The sequence below is a fragment of the Mastomys coucha genome, unplaced genomic scaffold (assembly GCF_008632895.1).
Source record: "Mastomys coucha isolate ucsf_1 unplaced genomic scaffold, UCSF_Mcou_1 pScaffold16, whole genome shotgun sequence".
NCBI classification, from domain to species: domain Eukaryota; kingdom Metazoa; phylum Chordata; class Mammalia; order Rodentia; family Muridae; genus Mastomys; species Mastomys coucha.
Window position 1 is genome coordinate 31,091,255 of NW_022196898.1, and position 17,367 is coordinate 31,108,621.

The 17,367-nt window shown below is 39.4% G+C and overlaps 1 protein-coding gene across 2 annotated transcripts in view; it reads right to left on the bottom strand.

The window, feature by feature from the left end:
* Gucy1a1 (guanylate cyclase 1 soluble subunit alpha 1) overlaps positions 1–14,792 on the bottom strand; it is a 54,590-nt gene extending 39,798 nt beyond the window's left edge. Inside the window, exon 1 of one of the 2 annotated variants that reach the window (XM_031374169.1) lies at positions 14,583–14,792. The gene's annotated coding sequence lies outside the window, so the exon portion shown is untranslated. Of the gene's footprint in view, positions 1–3,819; positions 3,926–14,582 lie in introns of those variants that run through there. The other variant, XM_031374170.1, reaches the window with a different exon arrangement.
* Positions 14,793–17,367: the final 2,575 nt, after the last annotated feature.

Sequence of the window (17,367 nt, forward strand, 5' to 3'; positions counted from 1 at the left end):
ACAACACAAAATGTCTGGATTTTATGTGTTAAGAAGAAACACAACACAAAATGTCTGGATGTTATGTCCATGGAGAAATAATCACGGAAAAATTCTGAAATGATTTATGAAGCAAACGTGAGATCAAGAAGAAAATGGAGTGAGAGTTCAGGTCTGCATGGCTGGCTGGTAAGGAAGTATACTACAACTTTAATATTAAGAGTAAACACTGGAAAATGTCTATTTTGAAACACTATCTATCAATTCAATGCATACAAATATTTCACATTAAGTCTAACCAAAAGTTAGAAAGGTCAACGCCACAATGCCTACAAATATCGATGAAAAATATTAGAGAAAGCATCAAGAACTGGAGATCTTTTTTTAATATTGTTGATATCTTTTTAAAATATTGTTAAGAGGCCAATTTTTCTTAAATTTCTCTTTAGATTAATGATGATTCTTGTCAAAATCCCAGACAGCTCTTTAATAGAAACTGCCAAACTGATACTAACACTGGATGAAAAACACAGACTAGCTAAATCAATATTTGGATGAAACTCAAAACATTAAGACTCACATATAATTGAAAATTCAAATGACTATTGCATGTCTGTTTACTCAAAGCTCAACTGCTCACCCTTATTCTCTTAAGCACACATCTAGCTCCTACTAAGCTGTCTATATTTGCTAATACCTTTAAAAAAACTTAAAATAAAGCTGGAATACTCTAGAGAGTTAGGAGTCTGTTACAGTTGTACATGCCTGTCAGTACAGTTACAGCTGTCACAGTACTGCTGGGCCAGGGAGACTGAGATCAGCCTGGGAGGTACAGCAAGACGCCACTTGAGAGAACAGGAGAGTAAGAAATAAAGAAAAAGGAAAAAGAAAAGGAGAAAAAGGAAATGGGGATGGAAGAGAAGGGAGAAGAGTAGAAGTGGGGATACAAAAGAATGTGTTTGATTTGGGTTTGAAGGGGATTACGTAAAGGTCAAATGCATCAGACAAATATACAGGCAGATGTCACAAAAGCGTTATAATTATAATGTTAATCAAAGTTTCCAGGCATTACAATAAGTGACATTTTCGTAATAAATAACACTGAAACTAGAATAAATAACACTGAAACTGAAACTAGTATAAAGTATACTTTATACTAACAAAAAATTAATATAATGCACCAGAAACTTAAATGTAATTGTTTAAAACATGAAACTACTTGAAGAAAACATAAAAGAAATACTTTGCGGCCGTGAACGAGGCAAACACTATTGTTCTCTGGAATACGGCACAAAGCTACCAAAAGGATAGACAGGCAGCCAGACAGGAGCAACACATCCATCAGCAAGAGGTGACTCTTGAATATACAAAGCATTACAGGTCAGTAAGAAAACTGACGATTCACATTAAAAATGGGCAAGCACCTAATTTACATTTCACTCAGAAGAGCCTCAAATAGCCAGTAAACAACTCTCTTACATGTAGAATATTATAAACCAGGAAAAATACACTAAGCTGCCTAAAATTCATGAATGTGTGTGTGTGTGTGTGTGTGTGTGTGTGTGTGTGTGTGTGCGCGCTGTGTAAATGGTGATCAAACTCAGGACCTCATAAATGATCTACCACAGCCATATCTTGTTCTCTTTTTACTTATTTTTAGTTTGAGTCTCACTAAGTTATTGATGCTGGCCTTGAAGTCACTTGGTAACCCAGGCAGGCCTTGAGCTGGTGACCTCTTGGCTCAGCCTCCTCTTCAGCTGGGATCATACACCTGGACCACCAAATCTAGATGCAGTTTGAAAATATTACCAATTTTTTTACAATGTGGAATAACTAATCTACCTATATGCTGCTGCTAGGCAAGTGGTACAAGAACATAAGTTTGGCATTTTCATAAAAATTTAAATATTCCCTACAACATGATGTATGCTTTTCAATTTCTCATGTTTATTCAAGAGAAATATGAACATCTATTCAAATATAGAGTTATATGTAAATGTTCATACCAGCTTTTATTCGTGTTTTTGGCTAAGCCATCTCTCCAGTCCTCCAGCTTTCTTTGTAAGAAGGAAAAAATTGAAAGTACTTCTGATGTCCATCACAGATAAATGCATAAGTGAAACACTGTGAAGCCACACATGAATGGTAATATCACACAAGAGACTAAATAAACGAATTTTAAAATCATTAATGTGACCATTGGCATATGAGAAGACAAACTGTAAAGTTGTTTTTCATATAAAACATGATAACTAAAACACATCTGCCAAATCATAAGGCAGAATTCTGGCTGCCTGAGACAGAGGCTATGGGAAGGATGAGCGGAGAAATGACCCAAGAAAACTGTCAAGGTGTTGGAAGGGTCTGTGATCTTGACTTTAGCCATGACTTCACAGGTATATCTAGCCATATGCACAGTTTACTGTACATATGTTTTGTATTAGGAAGCTATTTACAGCAATAACAGATCCCAGAACTCAGGCACTCAAACAAATATGTGACCCCCTGATCACAGGGTAGCAGGCTACTTCCTGCCCCCTGCTCCTCACAGCAACCCCCTGCTTCCGATCAAGGCAGCAGAAAAGTGCCGGCCTGTAAGTGGGCTCTGCAGACTTGAGTCTCTCATGATGAACACATGCAGCACTGGTCTCAACTAGTTTCCTCGAGATACACTGAACTTAAACGCCTTCTGCAGCGACATTTTCTCTGAGTACAGGGAAGGCTTTCCAGACACTATGACATACAGTGACACAATCATTCTAAGAGCATTTACGGCTGTGTTAAATTTTCTAAGTTCAGTCTACTGTATGCATTAGAGATTAGTGCAGTTCATCCTCAGAGGACGTACACACATGTCCAAATCAACAGATTCCAAAATCATTATTGTGAATGAATGCCACCATGTATAGGAGAGGGTAAACTGTAAAACTGTTTTTATGTAAAATATGCAAACTATAACAGTAGTTCTGCTCTGTTTGGTTATGGTTTTACATTCTTTAATCTCTTAATAGTCATTAACTAATGCTTATTAATATCCATTATTAACATGAATATTTTGTAATCCTGGATTTTCTTGTACTTACATGTAAAAACAAGAGCCAGCTATATATTATTGTTTCGGGGAATTTTCAGATCATTTCAACATTTCCAAATTTAAGTTTTTCACTTAAAACAGTATCTTCATGCTTAATATTTATATAGATTTAAAGGAAATCTATCTATCTATTTCTTATTAATGAAGGTTGTATTTTTGACTTAGAAAGAAGAAACTGAGAGTGCCCTTAATCTACAGCTCTAGCACATCACTCTGCTATGGCTGATGGCTTCATAACACTTTAAATTCCTAGGAGACAGCAATAACATCATCAATGTAACTCCTTGGTACTGAGTAATGGATCACGTTGCTATGAAAATCTATAATTTCCAATACATTTACAGTTGCCAATGACCTAGCATGTTACATGACAGAGCTACATGATGTCAGGCGAATGGGATGGTTCAGAGAGCTTGGCAGTTTAGGCTACTGAGATCATCATGACCCACGCTGCACAGTGGCTTTTGGAAATTGGCATATCTTAATCTGAGTGTCATACCAAAAATGTACACAACTACAATGTATGATAGCACACACTAGAATACTCTTTTCATATATGTATCAGAATAATGGCTTATTTTTCATATATTTCTAAGAAAACAATCTTCATTTGTTCAGTAATAAAGTCTTTTATATTTTTGCATTTTATTTCAAATAATACTATAACATGATTGTAGATTCTTTTACCAAATTTATACTTATGATCTATTTAGACATTATATGTTCTAAGTTTATATTTCACTAACCTTGTGGGTGATGCTATCCTGTGAGATAAGTGCCACAGTAACTCAGTGTGTCTGACTGCATCATTTTCACACATGGTGGTTCTTTCCACTTTATAGCAGACATTTCCTCAAAGCTGGAGACTTCATCACACCACCCATTCTTCAGGACCCAACAACCCTGCCAATCACACATTCTTTCATTTATTATCCACTTGTTCAGCCATCTACAGATCTCACCAATACTGTCAGTCAGCCATTGTTACATTCTGGGGAACTGAGCTTTAGAAATTTAGAACAAAACCGTTGACCACACCCTTAAGATAAAGGTTGCATGTGGATACTATGGCCATACAGATTCAGTTCAAGGTGTGTCATGACAGGTTGCGAGGGTGACATCAGAAGCTTGCATCAACACTTTCGTGTCACATTGGAGATCTCTTTCAGAAAGCATACATAAGCAGAGCTTATATGCTTGTGTAATGCAAGTAGGGGAGTGCAGATATCAAGAAAGGGTTTTCCAGGATAAAATCTTCAAAGTGGGCCAAATGCAGAGACGTAGTAAGAAAGAGCAATGTGACTAAAACCCACAGTTGAGGAAGCTGGTTTGAAGAAAGAGGAAGAGCAAGGCCAGCCACCAGGGGCATCAGTGCTGCCATGAGGTTACCAGCTTGAACTTCTGAGCAGGTAGACTTGAATCTCACTTAAAATGGTGTTACATGCATGGCATACAACAAAAAATTGATGAGATTTGTGTTCCCTGAACCAAGTGTCATTGATCAAAAAAGAGTTCATGCAACTATAACCATATAAAATTTACTGTGTAAAACTTGACTGGGAAGCAACAGCCAATAATTTCTACTATGACATAAAACACCTTCCATGATATCATAGAAGTACCTAATCTGCCTTATTCTGGTTTTAGATAATCAAACCTTCAATCTGCTGATGAGAAAAAAATGTCCTAGCCATTACCAATAATGAAGACAATTGCTAGGCAACTAGCTACTATGAAGCTAGTAAAAAATGAAGCTACTTTTTTGACTACCTTCCTACTATGCATGCATTGTATTGTTCCCCAGCACACCATATCTGGGCCTGCCTTCCTTAACTATGCCCACATGCTGGATCATTCATTTATTTTTGTTCGTTAACTTTCCTTTAATTTTAACAGTCTTTGCCCACATGTAATGCTCTTGATTGAAGTTGGCCAGCAATTGCTCCAAGGCAAGCAAAGTAGCGCTGGATAAAAGTTTTCCTGTGAAGACTAGAGGCACATTCAAAAAGACAACATCAATCCAAAGGAACTTACAGTTAAGGGCAGGACCAGGGGACAGAAACTGGGTGAAGGGGAGTACCCCCATATAGAGGTTTGTTCTTGGCCATGTCTGTAAGTGAGCTGAAGGCAGTAAGAGGTTGAAGTCAAATGAAACCCACAGCCTTTTGATGGAGGAGGATGGGGTAAAGAAGATCCAGAGGCTTTGGTTCGGCTGATTTGCTTTCCAAGTAAGATGCAAACTCGATCAGGAAAGACCACCACTGTCTCTCAAACACTACAGAATGTTTAACACAAGGCAGCACATCTAGGGCAGAAGAATTACTCTAAAGCCATTCACTAGAAAAAGAATCAGAAATAGATGCTGTGCCACATTCAATTACTACTTGGCATCCAAGTGGGCAAGGAGGAATGCCAGCTATAATTAGAGACAGCAGATCTCTCAAGACATTTTAAAATGTCTTAAAGAATCCTGCTCTATGTCAATCACATTTACAAACATATACAGCCAATCCAGTGTAAAAAGACCTTGTTTTAAGTTAGTGATAGTGGAATGTCCTAGCACATGAGAAGCAGAGGCTTGAGCTCAAGCCAGCTTGGGCTACAGAGTGAATTTGAGGCTAGCCTGGGCAACTTAGTGATACTCTGTCTCCAATGAGCACAGAACAAAAAAGACATCCTTTTGGAAGAGGTAAATTTTGTCATCTCTGGTGATGATCACCTTATTGCATCTATCCAAATCTCCTTCCCTACCATGTGTCCCACCTTCTGAATACTTTACACAACCAGATACTTTTATGAAGCTTCATGATAACAAATGCACAGCTTCATACATTACCTCTGCCAATGAAATATTGGAATTCCTTGTTCAGTGCTATATGAACTCAATCCTATAATCCCATTGATTGATAGGGAAACATTTTAAGAGATTACTTAGATTCTTGAAATCATAAATACTCTCAGACCAAAACTATGTATGCTGTTATTTTTACTATCAATATATATATATATATGATAACATCCAATTTCTAAATTGAATAGAGCAAGAGATAGAAAATATTATGTTATAATAAAATCTATAATGATACATTGCCATAGAAGTTATAGAAAACTTAAGGATTGTTTATTTCTTGAATCTTCTATTTAGTATTTTCCAAAATCAGAACTACAGAAATCAAAACCAAAGGTAAGAAGACTACTTCTTATATATATTTAACTGCTTCTAAGAAAGCTTTTCTGAAGCTGCATTTTGATGACTGACAACTGAGACTAAGCCAATTTCTGTGTCTGTGTCTGTGTTTGTGTGTGTGTGTGTGTGTGTGTGTGTATTTAGACTAGAAAAATAAACATCCTTAATACAATCATGCAGAATTCAAGTCAAACTTTTTTTTTTACTCTTATGAAGACACACAACATAAGGCAAGGCTTGAATGTTCGCCTCCCCTCCACTTAGTCCTAGCATGATGGTATCTGTACTTAGGGATCCTTGGAGTCCTTCATGACTGAAAGCTTTGCAGTCTATGACCATCTTTTACAGTGTGGTAAGAGGACTGAAACAGAATGTAAAAACACCAGACAAGATTATGATTAATTCCCAAAATAAATTTGGAACTGTGAAGACTAGAAATGATTTAAGAATGTGTAGTCAAAACTGATATGTATACCTTAACACCTATCTCCCAACTTTTAAAAACATAGTACAGTTTAACATTACCTAATGAAGCAAATGCTCTGCCTAGCATCCTGTTCTAGTGATCTAATCCCTTCTTATCTTGAGTGCCTTGCACAAACGTACTCTAAGATAATCTCATGGCTCCAAGCAGGCCAAATTGCCCCACACATTTTACTGTGTGCTTATGAGACATTCAGCACTTCTCCTAAGTGTCTGCCCTCAAAATGGGGATTTAGGCTAACATCTCCTACCCAAATCATCCTAATGAGGAAAAGACAATTCCAAATACAATTATAATATAGTAAGAGAACACACAGGGAAAGTACAGGGTGTTGTGAAAATGTGTAAGAAGACATTCAATTCAGAACTGGATAACAGGAAAGCTGAATCTGTAAAGCAGAAGACAGTGTGGCTCTTCCAATATTAGACCAAGAAGAAGAAGAAGATGCATAAACACCAGGGCAGAGTAAGCAGAAATGCTCTCTCCTATAGAAGGGGTTCCATCGGGCAGTGGTACACAGTTGTAGCTATTCTAAGGACTGAGGCATGAGTTAGGGCTAGGTCAGTCAGAGTAAGACCTTGTCTCAAAAGAAGATGAGCTGTGATTTGCAAATTGCATGCACTACTCCCCCTGCCTGATACTTTGATCATGCCCACTTGCCTGCTCCCTGTAGTGTCTCTTGCCTCGTCCTCTGCCTGGCACACACTCCCCAGCACTCTAAAATAAAAGCCCTGTGGGTCCTGTGGAACACAATCCCCTGGCCTTGTCCTGGTTTGTCCTTGGAACTCGTTCCTCAGTTTTTCCACTGCGGAGCTGTCTCCCTTCTCAGTTCTTTAGAACCCATTAAAACTGCCACACACACATCAAGCTGCTCGTTAAGGCTGACATGTATAATTTGGAGACTATTTCTTGCTTTTGCTAGCTGCCATGTGCAGACTTTAAATTCCTTCCAATCAAGGGCTGTGTCATCAATGTGGTTGTGTCTCCACAGTGACAAGTATAATCTGTAATAAACTTTATTGAGCAAAGAACAAAAGAGCGGCTGGTCCGCTAAGCAGGGCACCATAAATTACAAAGCATGAAACAAACCGAAGCATATGAAACTTACAATAACCAAAACTGTCTTTTGATTCCTCTTACTGATGGCTAGATAAAGCAGTAATGATGGCGTTTTTATTAGATGTGGAAAGTGTTCTGTCTTCAAGGAGACTAAGAAGGTCAAATGGTGTCGCTTCCTCAGACAGTCTGTGTGACTCTAGACTCAGTGTCACTGGTGTTAATATTGAGACAAAAGCTAGAATAAGAAATACATTATTTGGGTTTTACAATGTGATAAAACCTTCTAAGTGAGTTTAAGTCCAACGAAAAGTAAAAAATTACACTACAGAGTACCTACAGGATTTGTGGCGAAGATAATGAAATTGTCCATATATTTGATACATTGATACTGAAATTGTCAATGTATTTTTAAAAACACATTAGTGGTGTATTTGGGTGGGGCAATTGTGGTCATAACACTCCGGAAGCTGAGGCAGGGGGATCATGAGCTCTAGTTTACTAGTTCTAATATAACTCACTGTAATGGAAGATCGTTTCTCAGTATAGGAGAGGGGAGAAGGGAGGAAGGAAAACAGGGAGAAAACAAATACAAAGTCATAGAGAACAAAGAATCCAGCCAGTGCCTCCACATTCAAAATAGGGAGTGCTCCACTGACTCTGACCCAGAGAGCTCAACATTAACACCAGGCATGATTCCAAAACGATTCCTAAAAACATGCTATTTAATCAGTGAAATGTGGCATGCTGTTAACAGGCCATTATTATTGAACCCGGTGTTACTACTTTTGGTTATTGATGAAGTCACTTATTATCAATTCTGCCAATAGTGGAAACAGATTCCAGCCAGGAATATGATCAGGTCTGTCCATCCTCATAAACTCCTGGGGTATTCAAAGAATAAAAAATCTAAGAAAAAAAAGTAACAAGTAACCTGAAAGACTCCCTTGTAAGAGGATCAATTCACTGATGACCCTGAAACAGAAAGAAGTATGAGACCATGTTAATGACCCTTTCTACTCCTAATTCTATTGTTAGTTGGATAAACTATATACTGATAAAGTTTGCTAATGCCTCTATGGAGAGAAATGTTTAATCTATATTATCAAATTGGGATACAAAGAGACTCTGACATTTCTTTTGACCTATCAAAGAAAAACACATTTGAAGAAGCCTTATAATAGTTTGTCAAAAGTGATCTCAATCTTTCTAACTGAAATTAGGAAATATGATTATGGGCTAAGAATAAAGTTAAATATAATTGTGCTAAGTGGCTAAGTATGTGTTTTAATTCTTAAATTAAACCAGATATACTAGCAACCCACCTCTAATACAAGCCCTAGATATTTCAAAACAGGAACATTGAAAGTTTAAGGCCATAGTGAGTTTAAATCAGGCAGACAGACATAAACTTGGGGGAAAGTAATGCAGTTGTAAAAGAATATGCAAAAGAGATGTGGAAATCAGTACTATTCTAAGAATGTGAAAGAATGTGAAGTGAAAAATGAAAGAGAGAAGAACAAAGGAAAAAGAAGAAAGAAGAAAGGAAAGGAAAGAGAAATGGAGACAGATACATGGACTTTAAAATTACAGCATCCAGTGTCAATGAACCAGTGCACCTGACAGCATTACCACACTCTTCACATGTGAGTGTGCTCAGCTGTGAGAACTACACTTTCTGTGAAGCCAAAAGTCCATTCAAAGGAGAAATTTCTCTATAGTCAAGAGCCTCCCCCATCAATATGAATAAAATCACTTATTATTATCTCAGAAATTACAAGGTCTATTACATGTAAAAGAATTTTACTCAAAAGTCAAAAGCAAATGCTAAAAACTAAGTAATATGTCATTTGGTGCAAGAAAAGTCTTTATGTTCAAAACTGTACTATCAAAGAAAGACCAACTCAAAGGAGCTTTACAATAATTTGTCAAAAGTGAGCTCAATATTTCTTTTTTTAATGTTTTTTTATTTTATTAGATATTTTCTTTATTTACATGTCATACAATATCTCCTTTCCCAGTTTAGCTCAATATTTCTAACTGAAATTAGAAAATATGATCACTTGCTAAGAATAAAGACTAAGGGTTATCTGAATAGACTAAGAAAATTGATAAAAAATCTAGAATGCGTACTGTATATAGATAATGGGTACATAATAATTCAAGAAGAAAATCTAACTTCACAGCCTTGTCAACATCTAAAAAAAAAAAAAAGAAGAAAGAAAAACAATGATACCCATTTAGTATCCCTTGATCTAAGTGCAAAGGAGTTCAGTTAGTGCTCAAGCAATAGAGGTAGCTGAATTACTCCTCTAGCTTCATCCACAGCGAGGAAGGCTTTAAAACAGACATTTCAAGGAAGTCGGCAGAGTCTGTTGGGTCTTTGGGTAAAGATTTGGGAGTCGAGAAAAGTTGAAATTGTAGTCTATTATGGGTTGGTGAAAATAGGAAACCATCAAAAAAAGGAGAAAGTGGGGGGTGTACCTACCCGCCTCTCAACCATCATCTCTTGTTGACTTCTTGCTAATCCTTACTCTGTAGGGGTAGTTGGTAAGTGAGTCAGAGCTAGCTTCCATTTTATAAAAATAAAGGTCTGCTTTAACAAAAGATTAATACTAGGTAGAAAGCATGCCAGGCAAGGAAGCTTAGGAAGCACATGCACAGGTTAGAGGAAGTGCAAGCCTGCTGACCTAGACACAGCAGAGAAAAAATATGTGTGTGTGGGTGTGGGTGGGTGTGTGTGTCAAAGTATTTCCAAAATATTTGAAGAAAGATAAAAGAATAAGAAAGATCATGTGATGACTCAGTGGGCAAAGGTTCTTGACACAACAGCTGAGGTTGTGAGTTTGATCCCTAGACTCACATAGTAGGAGATGACCAGGTACTTGGAAGTTATTCTCTGGCTTCCACACGTATACCATGCTATGAACATCCCCATACGTGCACATGCCTATGGACTTGCACACACTCACAAAATAGATAAGTGAAAACAGAGATTGTAAAGGAAAGGAGGAATCAGGTAGGATACAGGATGGATAAGAAACAGCCTAACCTCCACAAAATTGAATGATTCCAAAATATAGGTTCAGCAAAAGAACTCAAGGTTGCTAAAAATCTCCCGTGGCATGGCAAGAGGGTGACGGCTAGAGAAACTGCCACCCAGACATTCAACAGAGGCTAGAACTATATAGCCTGGAAAGAACAATCGCTGTCACTCTGGATGACTCGAATGACAGATAATCCCTTCTAAAATGTGCAGAAACATTGCACATGGGATGCCTGAGGAAAGTCTGTCTGGTAAATAGCTCTAATCCAGTGGCATAAAAATAGTTCCATGAAGGTTGGATATACTCCCAAAGCAAAGGAAAACAATTTCCCTGTGCATCTGACACTGAAAGTAATTCTAAAACATCATTTACTATAATTCCCCCTCCCCCCATCAATAACGGATTTTGGCTTGTTTTGTCCAAATATTACTCTACCTTTCTATTTCCTGTCACTTAAGGAGAGACTCATTCTTAAAGCTAATTTGGTGTTTATTTCTTAAAGACTCACTAGAGACTTGGGAGAACATATCATGCTATATTAAACTAACTTGTAGACAAAAATCAATATTCTCCCCTCCCCCAGACACACACTAGCTACTGCTAGCAAATGTAAATAAGAGATTGTATGTTTCTTTCATGGTTTCTGAAACACTGACACAATCAAGTGTTGCATGGTTTCAATTGTTCAATAAAAGAAGTTTCTCAAGTCTAAACATAACTATGACAAATTATTGAAATTTTATTCTTCTAAATATTCTACTGATCTATTACTCATAACATCATAATTTAGTGTCATCGCTTAAGCTTGTAGTGAAGTCTACACAATAAAACAACTTTTCACAATGTCGCAAAACAAGATTTCCTAATAAGCCATAGTTATGAGACACCAGCATTAAGTACTGTGAATTGTTTCTCATTGCTGGATATAAATCATAATTCCATATTTCTTTCCTCATGCTCAGACAGCAGAAGATAATCATGTATTTTACCTGAATGTATACAATGGGCTCTTTATGAGGCTGTTACCATGCCGTGCATTACGAGACACCTTAACGAGCCAAACTACTTTATATTTCAGTGATAAAACTGTATTTTTATTTTCTGTCATAAACTGGGAAGATCTTACTGTGCAAGTAGAAACAAAATCTACCCATCAATGCACTATACATTTCTATTAAGTAAGTGTCACAGAGCGAAGCTTGCTAAGTGGTACATTTAGTACTGTATTTATGAGTCTATTTCATGTGAATTTTTACTTTTATTGGTTTATTCAGTATACAAGGCAGGGGATTTCATTGTGTTCTTTTCATGTTCATGTATATGTATTCTATACATTGTTCAGAGTTGCCCGCTCCCCTCCCTAGCTTGTGGGTCTTCTCTTTCCCCAAAATGTTTTCTCCTTGTGTTTTCACATCTTATAGATCTACCTTTGTCCTTCTTTGTCTCCACCCCTCCTCTCTTTGGCTCCTTCCCATCTTCCCTCCCTTCTCACAGTCATTTCATTCATATATATATATATGTATATATATATATATACATATATCTCTTCCATATATATATATATGGAACTCTAGACTGCATATGAGAATGTCTGTTATGTGTTATGGATATCCACTGCTGCTCTTTTCCATGAAGATGTCATAATTCTATTTCACTTTACAGAGGAACAAATGTGTAAATACCCATCATGCACATATCCCGCCTGATCTTTATCCATTCACTTGTTACTAGGCACTAGACTGGCTCCGTATCTTAGCTACTGAGTCTAGTAATTATCTCTGCAGTGGGCTGACACAAACTCTTTCCTGTATATACCTGGAGGAGTAGAGCTCGATCATGTGATATTGCTATTTTTAGATATGTCGAGGAACCTCCATCCTGATGTCCACAGTAGCTTCCCAAGTTTACATTTCCCCAGGTAGTGTATACAGATTCCTCACCCTCCACCACCTTACCAGCATTTGAAATGTTTAGTTATTGTAACACTACCCTTGAAGTCTTCTGTTAGTCTGTATCCACACACTTTGGTACAGGAGCTAAGATTGGGACCAGAAAATATTCGGCTTATGGGTCTTAACTTCAATCGTTATTTTGCTGCGGAGTTCTAAATGTCTCTGTCCTGCAGTGGTGTTTGTTCCATCCCCCTAAACATGCAACAGCTTAAATATTTGGGTATAGTTTTTGAGACTACAAAACTCCTCAATAAATCCACGAACAAGACCATTAAATAATTGATAAAGGCAAAGTCCTAGAGTTGCTTTAGAACTCTGGATAGTTTCTTGTTATCATCCTTTGCATAAATAGAGTACCTCACATGATCCTTCCTGAAGGGGGAAAACATCGCCAGTCTAGGAAAAACGACAGATTGCCCTTTAATTATGAACAAACACTCAAAACTGCTTATCTTTAAGTGTCTCCAAAAGCATGCAACAGAAAGAGCTCCTACTAAGCCTGGTTCTAGTCCGAATATAGACAAGAATTATTTTGGAACCGATGATCCTAAAAAAAACATTATGAACATTTAAATGTAGGCAATCTATCTTCCTTTAAACCGAGCAATATATTGGAAGCCAAAATGCATCTAATCACTTCTGTGAGTGAGCTGGACAACCATAAATTACAAAACGAAGAAACAACTCCCAGAAAGCAAAAGAAAGGCTCAGGAAACCCATACCGTGGAATCATGTGACCACACTGGGACGCAGCCCCTCAAACAAAAGTCACTTAGAGATAACACTGAGGACCCGGGACAGGCTGTCCACTCAGATAGGCCCAGGAAAATGTTGTGATGCCTGGCCATTGCCTTCCAATGTATCACAGTCAATAACAAGAGAAAAGCAGCTTAGGGGCAGTCAGGCTCACGCACCCAGTGTGCAGGCACACTTTGCTGCTGTCCCAGCAGTGGCTGGAACTTTGCAGTTTGCATACTCTGGGGCTTTGAGCGGCTCGTCCATCTTCGGGGGAGGAAAGCCTGCATGGGGGCAACAAGCTGGACTCCATAGGTCCCGGCGTCCCTGCATTGCTCACGAGTGAAGAAGACCACCCAGCTGCTCAGGGCTGGCGGCCCGGCGTGGGAGACAGTCTCCCACGCCTCGCAGTCCCCACTGAGGGCCCACAGAGTCCAGCCAGAGCTGCTCTCGCCGACCGTTATCCCTCCCAGGAGTCCCTTCCTCGCTTCTCCTCAGCGTGGGAACGGTGATCTTGCCTCCCAGGGATGAACAAGATCCGGGGAGGGTGTGGGAAAGGATTTAGCTAAGACTCGGCAGAGGGCCATTTGCCAGGGAGTCCTGGCCGGCGAGGGCACCGCTATCACTTACTCAAGTGGTTTTCAGACCTGGGGGAAAGCGGTTCGCGACCTCCTGGAGCTGCCACCCCGCAGAGCACAGCCGCACTGGATCACAGATGAAGGGCGGCGGCGCTGGTGATGAACCGAGAGGTGACGCTGGAGTCGCACCTGTCGGTCCCGAGCGGGTTCACCCAGGGCACACAAGGCCACCCAGAGCACATCCCAATCAACCTGCGCTAATGACGCGGAGGAACCCACGGAACACCCCCATAGCCGGTTCCAACCATGTTGCAGTCACTTCTCGCCTTTGTTTTTCCCTGCCATGACCCAAAGAATTCTCCTCTGTCTCTTCCCTACCGCACAGGACTTCTTCCCACGACTCCGTGCCATGCCTCATCCCCTTCTCCAGCCCCCAAACAGTAGAAAAGCAAGCAGCTGAGCAAACCCACCCTGATGTGGTCACGGGAGGCCAGCGGCATCGAGCCGCAGGTGTCTTCGCTCCCCTGGTTCTCCAGGCTGTGCACTGCTGCTCTTTGCCTTGGGGTCCGGCTGGCAGGCACTGAAGGAGGACTGCCTGGAAGGCGGTGTGTGAGAAACCCGCTGCTTTGAGCCCCTCCCACTCCTTCCAGGCTCAACTAGAGAACTGAGTCCTGCTCCCCGCCCAATCGCCATCCTCCAAACCACCAAAGCCAGACACACACAGCAGGGAAGAGGACAAGAAAGAGAAAACAAAGGAGAGACTCTAGGAAAAGTTGGCACATTAAAAGCAAAAACATTTTCTCTAGTACAAGCTGGTGCAGAACCACTGTAGTTTCCATAAATCAAAATTCCAATCCGTGTGGGGAAGTTTCTCTCTCCTTGGTTGGCTTTGGTTGGTTGGCTTTGGTGGCCTGGCTTTTAGGTTTGAGGCTAAATCTACTCCTTTCGAAGGTAATTTTGTGGTCACAGAAATATTTCTTTTGAGTGACGTTTTTCCTCTATTTGGTTCACTACACTCAGTCCTACTTGCTGATAATACATGTGTGTGTGTATAGCTATTCTTTTATTTTTTAAATCATTGTTCAAATACATATATGTACACACACACACACATGCACACACACTGTCCAGTTACTCCTGGTGTTTTTTTCAATCCTTCAAGTCCAAGAACTCTGAGACAAAGAGTTCTCTTGACATACTGACTTCCTGACTCATCATCGATTCTGGTCTTACTGAAGCCCCGCACATATGAAAAGCATTTCTTCCAGTGTTGCCTACTACATAGGAAACAACCATTAAGAATCATCCTAAAGAATGGATGGAAGTAAGCAGAAACAGAATTAGTCAGAAATGCCAAGACAGCTACAGGAACCCGGAAAACTTTGGCCTTAAAATAGAACCACCAAGCTCCTTTGCTGGTTATGGTTTGGGTTTTGTTGCTATTTTCTTGCCATTTCACAAACTACTCTTACTCCCAAATCAATTCATGAACTTCTCTTGGGTCAGTAGGAAAAAAAAATCTATCCTCAGACCATGAACATAAGACCCAGAAGGAAACAAAAACAGAACTCATAATGAAGAGGAGCCAGCCTTATCGTTTTTTTAAAGTAAATAAACAACAGAAACATTCAGAGGAGGAGGTGCATCACTCTGACAGATACAATGTTTCTGAAAGAATGGTGTCAGTGTGGGATCTTAAAGGGCCCTTTAGCTTTGTTAGATGATAATGTGGAAGGAACTGCTTTCTGCTAGCAGAGAAAACTGAACAAAGGTCCATAGGCAGGTGCCAAGGTGGCAGAGTAGTGGCCAGGAGATAAGATGGGGTAGAAGGGAAATGATGAGTCAAGTACAGGAGGATGCAGAAGGCACAAGGGCGTTGTCTCTGCTGTGCTGTGGGGTTCATATAAAGACTCCTGGGCTACCTTTCTGAGACAGGACCTGCTGAGCAGATAAAGGACACTTGAGTGTTACAGCATCTTCAGGTCTGACATATGGATTGTGTATAAGGAAAAGCCCATTTGTCTCCACTCTATTGAGAATGGAAAATAGAAGTCTCAGGCAGACTATGGCAGGGAAGTTTTGCATAGATTGAAAGCAAAGGAAAATGACGTGACTACCACATTCTGTGCTTGTGAGTGGAGGTGGGGAGGTCTGGGGTGGGTGCTGACTTCAGGTGAGGTTGGGTTGGGACACTTTTCAGGAATGTCAGTAATGTGGGACTCGGACTTGGCTTTTTGTCAACTTTTTCTGTTCAGAGGCTTTCCTAGTAGTCAGGGTTGGGAAGAGAGAAAGAGAAATGGAATTCACCCAACTATGTGAGGGTGTGTGTGGGGAGGAGGCAAGCCAGGAACTCCAATACAACAAATAGCAAAGCCATGAGAGTTTAACATAAATGCTAACAAATAGTTTCTCAGTGCAAAAGGAGCCTTCTATAACCTCCTTGCCTCTTTGCAAAAATGTCAATAACTTAAACAGACCCATTATAAGCAATCAGTACATAAAATAAATTTGACCGTGGATATATTCGATAATCCAAAAGTTCACAGTTTCCACTGGCTATTCCAACAGCAGAGAAGCTCATTGAGATGACCTTTGGCCTGGTTAAGTTCCTGCATTTTCCCCATAAGTTCTTAATAATGAAGTTTAATGAAGAAAAATAGAATTTAAATGAATAAATGTTTGTAGAATCAAGCAGCAGCGAATCTGTGCATTCCTGGGAGGAGAAACTTTAGTTCCAATTTCATTGTAATGGGTTTGTTGGTATTATTTGTATCTCCTGGTTTTATTTTGATATACCTTATGCATTTAAATACTCTTCTAGTTTTTTGAGCTTTTGGAGGTTTATGTCTTTAAAATATCCTCTAATGGGGTTCTGAATTTTATTCGACTCTGTTAGATGTACACTGTTTTCATGCCTCATTTTTTTGGTTTGCTTCTTCTTCTTCATTCTTGACAGATTGGCTAATGACTTGTCAATCTTACTATCTTTTACAAAGAATTCTTGTCTGATTGATTTTGTGTGTTGTTCTTTTAGTCTCTATTTCAGTCTCAATTCTATTCCTGTTTCTTCACTAATCTATTATTTCTCGCCATCTACTGTGCTTGACATTGATTTCTTGTTGCTTTTTAAGAGCCTTGAGCTGTATCATTAGGTTGTTTATTTGAAATTCTCTCCCTCTTTCCCTCTCCCAGTCCCTCTCCTCCTCCCTCCCTCCTCCTCCTCCTCCCCTCCTCCTCTTCCTCTTCCTCCTCCTC